We start from the raw sequence: 9,799 nt of genomic DNA, 5'->3' as shown, positions 1-9,799 counted from the left end.
CTTGGATGTACGCAAGTCGATGGGGCCGGATGGGATCCACCCGAGGGTACTGAGCGAACTGGCGGAGGAGCTGGCCAAGCCGCTTTCCATCATTTATTGGCAGTCCTGGCTATCAGGAGAGGTCCCAGTCAACTGGCGGCTAGCAAATGTGACGCCCATCTACAAGAAGGGCCGGAGGGTAGACCCGGGGAACTATAGACCTGTTAGTTTGACCTCAGTGCCAGGGAAGCTCATGGAGCAGATTATCTTGAATGTCGTCACGTGGCACTTGAAGGGCAACCAGGCGATCAGGCCCAGTCAGCATGGGTTTATGAAAGGTAGGTCCTGCTTGATGAACCTGATCTCCTTCTATGACCAAGTGACGCGCCTGGTGGATGAGGGGAAGGCTGTGGATGTGATCTACCTTGACTTCAGTAAGGCTTTTGACACCGTTTCCCACAACATTCTCCTCAAGAAACTGGCTGCTCGTGGCTTGGACTGGCGTACGCTTCGTTGGGTTAAAAACTGGCTGGATGGCCGGGCCCAAAGAGTTGTGGTGAATGGAGTCAAATCCAGTTGGAGGCCGGTTACTAGTGGAGTCCCCCAGGGCTCAGTACTAGGGCCAGTCCTCTGTAATATCTTTATCGATGACCTGGACGAGGGGATCAAGTGCACCCTCAGTAAGTTTGCAGATGACACCAAGTTAGGTGCGTGTGTCGGTCTGCTTGAGGGAAGGAAGGCTCTGCAGGAGGATCTGGATAGGCTGGACCAATGGACTGATGGGCAACTGTATGAAGTTCAACAAGGCCAAGTGCCGGGTCCTGCACCTGGAGCGCAACAAGCCCAAGCAGCGCTACAGGCTGGGAGATGAGTGGTTGGAAAGCTGCCAAGCCGAGAAGGACCTGGGAATACTGGTTGATAGGCAGCTGAATATGAGGCAGCAGTGTGCTCAGGTGGCCAAGAAGGCCAACAGCATCCTGGCTTGTATAAGAAGCAGCGTGGCCAGCAGGTCTTGGGTGGTGATTGTCCCCCTGTACTCTGCTCTGGTGGGGCCGCACCTCGAGTACTGTGTTCAGTTTTGGGCCCCTCACTACAAGAAGGACATGGAGGTGCTCGAGAGAGTCCAGAGAAGGGCAACAAAGCTGGTGTGTGGTCTGGAGAACAAGTCTTACGTGGAGCGGCTGAGGGAGCTGGGGTTGTTTAGCCTGGAGAAGAGGAGGCTCAGGGGAGACCTCATCGCTCTCTATAGGTACCTTAAAGGAGGCTGTAGAGAGGTGGGGGTTGGTCTATTCTCCCACGTGCCTGGTGACAGGACGAGGGGGAATGGGCTGAAGTTGCGCCAGGGGAGGTTTAGGTTGGCTATTAGGAAGAACTTCTTTACTGAAAGGGTTGTTAGGCATTGGAATGGACTGCTCAGGGAAGTGGTTGAGTCACCATCCCTGGAGGTCTTTAAAAGACGTTTAGATGTAGTCCTTAGTGATATGGTTTAGTGGAGGTTTTGTTAGTGTTAGGACAGAGGTTGGACTAGATGAACTTGAGGTCTCTTCCAACCTAGACGATTCTGTGATTTTGTGATTGCCACCCGGGAAAAATCTTTTGAGTCCAATCATAATTTATATTCCACCTAGTTTGGTAGCTTTAAAAATAATTTATGCACATTCCGAAACCTCTTTTTTTTTTTTTTTTTTTGAGGGTGCAACATTAAAATCAACATTAAAAAACAAGAAGAACAACAACAGTGTCCCACACAACACGTGAGTTTTAATTTCTGAACAAGAGTATCTATAATGGACAGTTTGAAACACCTAAGATTTGAAAGTCCTTAAGTATTTGTCATTTAATATTTTGTTGAATACTGTTTTTCCCTGTTTGAGTTGCAAGCAAGTACTTGCACTATTGTAATACTTCTACTTAACAAGTGTACAAGCCCAAAATTCACTTTATATACTTCAAGTAGGGCTGTCATTGGCAAAAGTTGTGTTGCGCTGCTCTAAGCACATGCTGCGATAGCTGACAATGTAACCCAACAAAATTTTCAAATAAAGGACTCCAAGATCCTTTGCCATTATAATGTCAAAAAATTTAAGGGAAAGAAAACAAAATAAGAAATTTCAGGGGAAAATATTTCTCATGGAGAAGGGGTATCTACCATTAACATCTGTATCTACTGTTTACAGTGATCACCAGCAAACTTGCACTGTGAGTAATTCAGGATCACTCTCCACTCACATTTTCCTAAAATCTCTCATTTAAGTAGTACTGCTAGCATCATGGGTACTGGTTATCTAAATCTGAAACAGTAAACCAAGCTGTTATAATTCACGCTACAGATACCTGCCAAAGATGACGATGGATGTTTGATTCTATTTATTTATTTATTTTATTTCTTATTAATAGAAATTAACTATTATCTATATTAACTTCCAGGGAGCTTGGCTTTCTCAGCGCAAGCTGAAGAGTTTTAAACACTCTACTGAGTGTTAAAAATTGTTCTCTAATAGCAGTTAGATTAGAAAACAACAGACAACAAAATAACACCCAGTTCAGGAATGCAGAATTTATTTTGGTTTCTGTTGAAACGCATTAAAACCAAAGACAGGCTGCAGAGACTAAGCCAAGCTTTTGAAGTTGGAAATTTTTGAACGCAAAGTTTTCATCCAGGTCACAAGACCCTTTGCAATGGATTGCAAAAATTCACAGCTGAAATTCTGCAGTAGGGGTATTACTAAACTGTAGCAGATATTTTGCTATCCTGTTTTTCCTTCTGACTAACACAACCTGTGTGGAGTCTTATTTTTACAGAAGAAATTTGGGCAAAGCCTCATACCCCCTAAATCCATTCAAACAAGCCTATGCTGTAGGCAAGCACTACAGTTACACACAGTAAGTCATGTTCACAAACTCTCTGTTGTAGCCTAACAGCTTGAAGGAAAACTGGACGGTGTTCAAGTTATACAAGGTTCCCCAGCATAGGAAAACTGACATTTTTTTATACCTTAAAGCAGTTTTGCTGGGTATTACTTGGCACATTACAGTCTTTATATACACAATGCACACTAAGCATAAGGATCTGAAAGCCTTGCGTGAACCAGACCCAGGGAGTCACAAGTCGATACATTACAAAGAGACACACACCTGCAGTTAGGACCGGGAGCTTGAGTGCTGCTGCTGATCCTCCAAACACAGGTCTAGCACAATGTGCCTGCACATGCTGGATAACCACCCCTTCTGTACTCTTGTTCTCCATTTTCTCTGCAGTTACACTGAAATGCTGCTGCCTGGCCCAAACTCCTGATGTTTCCCTCATAGCCCGGCCGCAACCCTTAACCCCCTCTAAGTGGCCACGTTCCCCTCCAGGTCTGGGCACAGCTGTGCTGCCACTCCAGGCTGATTTGTCTGGTTCGGTGATTCTGTCAGAGCTGTGTCCCTGCTTGGAAAAAACAAAACAAAACAAAACAAAACAAAACAAAAATGTGTCTGAAAGCAGAGCTCTCCTCATTTTCTTTCCCTTTGCACACAGAGACACGGGCTGGTGAGGTGGATATCCCTGGTGTTTGTTGTAGCTGAGCTGCCACCATCAGACCTCAGCCCGGTGACAGGTTGTGGCAGCCTCTCAGAGTATCCGGGGAGATGTGAAGGGCAGGCAGTCACTTGAAGAGTCAATCTGCAAGAACAGACAGTACTAGAGGAGATTAAATGAAAGCCAGACCTGCTCATGACCAGTAGATGAATTCCTAAGTGGCAGATCATGAAACATTACTTTGAAAACACAAAACAAAAAGAGCAGAACCAGAATCCTCTCTGGCAGAATGTTACCGAGCTGCTACCGAGAAATAATAGGCAAGGTAGGCCCCTGGAAACAGGAACGTCACTAGCCAGAGTCTGAGTTGCCTTGAAATTAATCCAGACCTGCTTGCCTAAGTTCAATTACATACAAATTTATAAAGAACAAGTATAAATCAGATTTTCTGGGCTCAGAGGCAAAAACACCCTGATCACCCATGGATCACCAGTCTAGCAAGCTGAGCTCCTCCAAGACCGTCATCATCAGCATCACATATTGCCCTACTCTTGCAGGAAGTCCCAACATCGCAAAACCAAATGGAAAATGCAGTCTTCACTGATACTCATTCTGTCCTCATCCTCATTTACGAGAAGTATGTGTACATGTGTAAGCCTATGCAGAAATACATATACCTATACACATGAACACATCTACATTCATAAACAGACTGTCCACACACACACACGCATATAAATATACAAACCTTAGTCTCACAACACTGTCATATGGGAATGTATCAGCTTTGCAGAGGTGATCAGCCACCTGTCTGCTGATGCAACGCAACCACCACGCTTATCAAAATACCTCCTGCACATTTCTCTGGTTGCAAGCCATTGCCACCCTGCAGTGAATCCTCCACATTACCTCAGCAATATCAGGGAAGACTGACTTCATTTTGCAAATGAAATGTGAGAAAGGTTAACCTTAAAGGGGAATCAGTCAAAAAGAATGATAGACCCACGTCCTTGCTTGCCTAGAGCAAAGCCACCATGTAGCAGAGAATCCATACAAAGTAATTTTCAATACCTGAGTGATTAGCATGTTTATATATGACCCACAGAAAGATCAAAGGATGAGACAGAGTTGAACAGTTAAAGACTACACCCCTTTCAAGAGACACCTCCTGCCACTTTCTGTGCATTTACAAGAAATAGAGAAGGGATTTTGGCAAGAGCATTTAGATGGACATGTGGAGTCATGTTTAACAACATGAGCAGAACCACTGAACCTCAGATACCTAAGAAGCATCTCAGCACAGAAGTCTGCCCCGTGTTCACTGCTGTACAACTGCCAATTCTGAAGATGAGTTGCTAAATCACTCTCTATTTTTAAGACAGTGAGCACCTGGGGATTGGTTCTTCCAGAGTTACAGAAACATATAGTTGTTTTAACAACTGCTAAACAGCAGCCAGCCCTGCTGTGTTCGCAGGCGCTCACCTTTGCCATAAAGTGCTTTCTGAAGTGTGCCTGCCAGAGCTCATAGGATGAACCAAGAAAAAAAGAGAGGCATCTAGTGGCAAATCTAGGCTGTTCTTTGCAGCTCATGATGGAGTTCCAGTATTTCACGTATGATCCACTATTTCTTTTAAACATTTGCTTGATATTAGGAATGACACATATGAAAAACATAGGGGATTTTTATTTATTTTTTTCCTGCAATTGACAGCAAGAACAGTTAGAAAAAGGAGCTGAGGCCTTCATTTTTTCTCCCTAATTCTACAGCACTTTTTTGCATTTGCATTCTTCTTCAGTGGAGAGAGACCATGCTGCGAACAGCTATGAAAGCATTTACAGGAATAGAACCACTTCTGCAGTTCAGTGCTTCATGGTCTAAAGGTCAGCCAAGGGAGGTGTAGAAGCAAAGAGCAAACAGTCCCGAGCATTCTTGATAAACGGAAAATAATACCAGGGAGCAATTTCATGAGTGACAGAAAGCTTGCAAGTGTCATATATATTTGTGCCTCATTTTAAAGATCTCTTCTAGTAGTGTATATTACTGCATATTGGTAGAAAAATTGCAGAAGGAAACCATAGTTCCTGAAGGTAAAAAAAAATTACCTTTTCAACAAAGACCTTTATGAAACCTTGCTGAAGTCAGTCTTATTACCTAGAACTATCCAACTGTTACATTTCTTTACCATGAAACTCATTTATTTCTTAAGTTGTGAGATACTTAAATATTAATCGTTACTTTGCATGTTTTAAGAGGTTTGATGACTTTGCCCTGCTGCTTACCATTTCAAGTTTCAGAAACGTGTTTTAACTGAAAGTTCATAGTCAACACCCACTAAACAAAATGGAAAAAAGATAAGTAAACAATATCAGCATTAAGAATCCTTACAAGGTGTTTGGAAAATGTTCCAAACATGCCAGAAAATATAGCCAGCTCAAGTTTTCTCAGATGCAAATGCAAACCCGGTTTAATTACTGAAGACTAGAAGGCAGAGAGCAGGCTCAGCTTGAGGGTAGTTCAGGCTCATAATTTGCAGTGATCTTCATAAAACCATCAGAATTCATAAAGGCAGGTTATTAGGAAAGATGTGCAGAAGTCATGCTGGACAAGCCAAAAAACAAAACCAAAGCTGCAAGAAGATCACAGAATCACAGAATGGACAAGACTGGAAGGGACCTTTGAAGATCATCTATTCCAAACCCCCTGCCTATAGCACGTTGTGCAGGATGACATCCAGGCAGGTTTTGAATATCTCCAGAGAAGAAGACTCCACAACCTCTCTGGGCAACCTTTTCCAGTGCTCTGTCACCCTCACAGTAAAAAAGTGCCCCCTCATATTGAGCTGGAACCTCCCATGCTTCAGTTTGTTCCCTGTGCCTCTTGTCCTGTCTCTGGGCACAACTGAAAAGAGACTGGCTCCATCCTCTCGACACGCTCCCCTCAGATAATTATACACATTAATGAGGTCGATAACATCAGTGAAGGCAAAGGGTTCCTAACACAGAGCTAAATAAAGCTCATACAGTGCAGATAAATATTGAAAGGAATTTTTTGTCAAAATGGTTTAAGTGGGCAATCTTTTTCCCAAGAAGCTAAATTGTAGTAGTAACACAAGAGGAACAAGGAGATTTGTAATCCTAATCCAAAGTCTGCCAGCTATCTGAAAATGATTTTTCCAAGTCTTTGTTGAAGCCCTTTGGCAGTGTTCAATTAAATCAAATGTGCTTGAATCACAGAACCACGGAATCACAGAATGGGCAGGGTTGGAAGGGACCTCTGAAGATCACAGAATCACAGAATTGTCTAGGTTGGAAGAGACCTCCAAGATCATCTAGTCCAACCTCTGACCTAACACTAACAAGTCCTCCACTAAACCATATCACTAAGGGCTACATCTAAATGTCTTTTAAAGACCTCCAGGGGTGGCAACTCAACCACCTCCCTGGGCAGCCCATTCCAATGCCTAACAACCCTTTCGGTAAAGATCATTTTGTCCAACCCCCCTGCCGAGCAGGATCACCTAGAGCACGTTGCATGGGATGGCATCCAGGTGGGTTTTGAATATCTCCAGAGAATGAGACTCCACATCCTCTCTGGGCAACCAGAGAGGTTCATATTTGATGTAAATAATTAACTATATTTGACTATTTGATGTAACTAGTAAATAGTCAACTACAAATAAATAAATAAAAAAGATAAATAAATAAGACAAGTGTTACACATTTCATACATATATGAAAGTTTTGCAAAGCAGTTAGTCCAGTTCCTGAGAAGAAAGTAAAAACTGAGCAATATAGTAATGTCATTTTCTATACTCATTCCTCAGAAAGAGAATCAGTGGAGGTAAGTAATTTTTAAATGTCGTTTAGTATTTGGATTTGGTGATCCTTGTGGGTCCCTTCCAATTCAGGATATTCTATGATTCTATAGTTCTAGAGACAGCCTCTGTGGAGACACTCAGTTGCAGAACAGATTAAGAAAGGAAAGTGAAAAAATGGTTTATCAGTTTATGTGTCAGCTGTTTCTATAGTCAAGAACTATAAGAGGCCTGGAAACAAGAAATGGTATAAAGGTATTACCATTATGGATTGCCATTAACTTCTTAATATTCTTCTAGGCAGTCAGAATGCAAAGCAAGGAGTTGAGAGGACTACTGCTAGGAACATTCTGATTAGACAAGGGTTTCCACCTCCATGAATGTGCACAAACACACAAGGGAGAAACACACAGACACACAATTTCATAGTATTAATTGCACCTTGGAAAAACAAAAACAAAAAATAAAACCCACAGATGACTCACAGTTCTTCAGAACACCTTAACTGCTGGATAAGGAACTTTTACTGAAAAATAAAACAGCATAATTGATAAATCTTCTACTAGGAACATCTATAGAACATTTTGTCCTAGCAGTATCAGTACTGCAGGAAGCTTATATGTAGTCATCTTTTGGTGTGGACAACATACTAAGATTTTCACAAAGGTTTAAGTATAAACTATTCTCAGAAGTCACATAAAAACTGATTGTAAGCCAGAAATTGTTGATCAGGAAGGGAACAAGACACATCATGTACTCTGTCAGATTCCTTACTTATTGCATGTTCCCTCAAATGGAGCAAATTATTAGGATATTTAGGTGTCAGAATCAAATTCTTCACTTACTAATTTAAACACATCCCTGAAATCACACTGTCATTATATCAAATGGACAGGAGAGCAAGCAACTAGGTAATATTATGTTTAAAAGTTGAGGAACATTTTGTTGGTACTAAGATAAAAAGCAACAGTTCTTCCCAAATTGATTTATGATATAGAAGCAAAATGGTACTGCATTTTTCAGGGGACAGTATTAAATATACAGGTGAAACAAACTAGAAGAATGTACAGGTTAACTAACCAATTCCTCAGGTTATAAAACTGAGAATCTAGAAGATGTTATGTATGTTGATACCTATTTTTTGTATCACACGCAGGATTAAATGAATACTACGCAAAAAGCTTCTCACAACTGCATTAAAAATTCAGGTATTATGGGCATAAACAGTGGAATTTGATGAGTTTTAAGTCAAAAAGTAAGACATCTATAGCTCTGTAAGCTCTATAGTATCAGGAGGAGCAGAGGAAGACCTTCCCTTATTGCTGTGTAGGACTTATATGCTTGTATTCACCATCTTTATGCAGCAAGATGCTTTTCAGATGAGAAGATAGAATCTTGAATTCATTCAGACAAGGGGAAACTGGTCTGCATACCTTTTTTTTTTTTTTTTTTTCCTTTTCTGTACAACATTTGCCTCTGACCACCGTTAGGTTGCACATCACCCTTATTTGAACTCTGGGGATGAGATCGTTTCTTTTTCCAAAGGATATTCAGATATTCTAAAAAGTAGCCCTTTGCAATCACAAGGAAAATAACGCAGGATGAAAGGAAAAGATCATTAGTCATTTTTCTTTCCTTTTTTTGTCATCTATTTACAAACCAAAAGCAACTGGGACTGAAAACACTCCCCTTACAGTTTCAGAAGGAATGTTATGACAATGGCAAACTATTACAAATGCAGTCTAGCATTCACTGAAATATTCCCATTCATGGCTGTAATCCCAGGCATAAATGCTTGCAGTAAACGGGGACTTCTGCTTTGCACAAGTCTCCTGAATGTGAATATATAGTCATAATGCACCTTACACTATTGCCAGCTGTTAAATGATATTGCTTTTAATACTGTGTTCACTCCTCTGTGTTTTCTCCAGTTTGGAAAGATACATTCTTCCAGAAAATCCCAGTCTTAGTCTTCAAGAGAGCTTCTAGTCACAATATGACTTCTTTGTCCTCACAAAACACTTCATAAATATGCACCAACAAAATCAATAAAGGTACTCTGAAAATGATATACAGACTTGTTTTAACTGAGGGAGTCTCATAAACAGAGCTTCACTTACACAAATCTTCTGAACCAAGAGCTTCAATGTTAATTATAAGTCTGATTGCAAGAACAGTAGAGATATGAATAGAGACAAATTAAAACAGAACTTCAACATGATCAATTATTTCATTAGAAGTCCTATCATGAATCATGACCTTAACCTTTTTGAAAAATTTAACACCAACATGGTACTGAACAAATATTTTAGAATACCAAGAATCTGAACTTCAAAATAAATAAATCAATGTTTTCCAGAATTTCTTAAGTTTTTTTTTTTTTTTTTTTTTTCAGATTGGAAGTAGCAGAAATCTGGAAAAGGTCCTGGTTTGAATCCAGGAGAGTCATAAAAGTATTCTGTTCCCTATATGGATGTGTGTCTGC

The sequence above is a fragment of the Cygnus olor genome, chromosome Z (assembly GCF_009769625.2).
Source record: "Cygnus olor isolate bCygOlo1 chromosome Z, bCygOlo1.pri.v2, whole genome shotgun sequence".
NCBI classification, from domain to species: Eukaryota; Metazoa; Chordata; class Aves; order Anseriformes; family Anatidae; genus Cygnus; species Cygnus olor.
This window is presented reverse-complemented; position numbering follows the sequence as displayed.